Below are 2,407 nucleotides of genomic sequence, written 5' to 3'. Positions count from 1 at the left end.
GCTTGTCTCTGCTCTCTGATTTGTCTTCTTGTCTTTGTTGTCTTGCTCTTTGATGTGCTGCTGCTCTTCTGTTGTTGTTTTGCTGTGCTGATTTGCTTGCTTGTGATTCTGTGTCTTTGACTTTTTCTTTCTTGCTTGCTTTTTGACTTGTCTGTGGATGCTCTTGTTGATCTCTCTCTGTGATCCCCTTTTTGGTGTGCTCCTTGTCCTTGCTTGTGCTTCTTGTTTTCCTGTGATGGGGACTCTGTTGTCCATTGTGCTGATGTGAACTTCTCTACTTGTCTCTTTGTTGTGCTTGCTGACTTCTCTGCCCTTGTTGTGCTTGAATCTCTGACTTGTTGACTGTTTTGCTGACTCTTGGTTTTTGGATGTCCTCTGATTGCTGTGATGCTCCCTGATGACTGTGATTGACCTCTTGATTCCTTGAATTCTGTGGACTTCTGACTGTTCTCTGAGGTGCTGTTCTTTGTGTTCCTTGATCTGCTTGCTCTTGATGAACTTTCTGTGATTTTGCTTGTGTGCTGTTGCTGATCTTGTGTTCTGTTTTGACTTGATTGTGATCTCCCTGGCTGTGTGATTTTGCTTGATTGTGACTTGTTTGCTGTCCTTGCTGTGATTGCTTTCTGTGCTGCCTGCTTGTGTTTTCCTTTGATTGTGCTGTGTTGCTCTGTGTGACTTTGATGCTGTCCTTTGCTTGACTTGATGTGTTCTTGTGTGTTTTTGACTGCTGCTTTTTGCCGTTTTGTATCTCTCCTGTGACTTGTGTTTGATGTGTTGTCTGACCATATGTGTTTTGTCTTCCCTTGATGATGAATGTTGTGTTGTGATCTGTTGCTTGTGGGTTTTTGTTTCTGACCTTTTGCTTTGTCCTTTGACTGACTGTTTTTGCTCTGTGTGCCTTTGGTTTTGTCTTGCTGGACCCTTGTCTCGTTGTGTGTGTTTCCTGTGTTGATTTCTGTCTGTCTCTTGTGCTTTGCTGTGATTGTGCTGTGTGTTTTTTTGGGGAACTTCCTGTGCTTTTCTTTTCCTGGCTGTCCTTTGACTTTGCTGTCTCTTTCCTCTGATTGACCTGTTGTTGTGTCTGTGTTGATGTGCTTGCTTTGACTGTTCCCTTTTTTGTTTATTCTGATGAATTGATGCTCTCCCCTTGTCTGATTTGATGTTCTGTTGTGTGTTCTGTGTTGATTCCCCTCTGCCTGTCTTCTTGCTGTCTGTTTTTGTGTCTGTTTGTTTGAGTGTCTGTTCTTTCTCTTTTGTGTTGATGCCTCTGATGTTGACTTTCTTGATGCTGTTGTCTGACTTATTGCTGGATTTCCTGACTTCTCTTGCTGTCGCTCTCTTGATTGTTTGATTTGTGTGCTCTGTTTCCTCTGTGTTGCCTGCTGTGCTGTGCTTGTTTTTTTTGCTGATGAGTCCTGCTTGACTTGCTTGTCTTTTCCCTCCTGATGTGCTCTTGATGACCTGTGTCCTGTGTGTGATGTTTGGACTCCCTTTCTCTTTGCTGCTGCTTCTTGTTCCTCTGTGTGATTGTTCTGTTCTGCTGTCTGAACTCTTTTGTTTGTTGTTGCTTTGCTGTCTTGTCTGTCTCTGTGTTTGTGTGTGACCTTGTTGATTGCCTTGTGCTGTTTTGTGCTGTCTCTGACTTTGCTGCCTTGACTCTCTCTGTTTGCTGTTGCTGTGCTCTGACTTTCTGTTTCTCTGTGATGATGATGCTGCTGTTGCATGATCTCTGTTATTTGTTTTTGTGTTTTGTGCTGGTTCTGACTGCTTTTTGCTCTCTGCTGTGTGTTGTGTGCTTTGTTTCTCTTGATGTCTTGATCTGACTGTGACCTGCTCTGCTTCTGTCTGCTGCTCTTGATTGTTGTCTGTTCTGTCTGTGTGTGTGATGTGCCCCGACTTGTTGCCTGACTTTCTGTGCTTTCTTGTGTTTGATTGTCTTGCTCTTTTGTTGGTTGATTTCCTTGTTTTGCTGTGCCTTGCCTTCTGACCTTTGTTGTGTGCTGACCTGCCTGATGCTCCTGTGTGTGTCTTTGAACTTGATTTTCTGTTTGCCTGTGCTTGCTCTTGTTCTTGACTTGTAATTGTTTGTGATTTATTTGTGTGCTCTGCTTGATCTTGTCTTTTTTGCTTTTTTTTTTGTGTGTGTCCCTCTGTTGATTTTTGTGTGTTGGGGATTGTGCTGTCCTTGATGCATTGCTTGATGTGACTTGTGCTCTTCCTCTGACTGCTCTGTTGTGAGTTGCTGATTGTGACTGTCTTTGCTGTTTTCCTGCTTGCTGTTGTTCTGCTTCTGTTCTGCTTTTTGCTGTGTGCCTGTTTCTTTTGACCTCTGACTTTTTGATTGCTGCTCTGTGACTTGTGTTCTGTGACCTCTTCCTTTTTTGTGCTGATTTTTTTGCTTTTTCTG

The sequence above is a fragment of the Cottoperca gobio genome, chromosome 9 (genome assembly GCF_900634415.1).
Source record: "Cottoperca gobio chromosome 9, fCotGob3.1, whole genome shotgun sequence".
NCBI classification, from domain to species: Eukaryota; Metazoa; Chordata; class Actinopteri; order Perciformes; family Bovichtidae; genus Cottoperca; species Cottoperca gobio.
The sequence above is the reverse complement of the archived record's forward strand: the minus strand, read 5'-3'. Positions refer to the sequence as shown.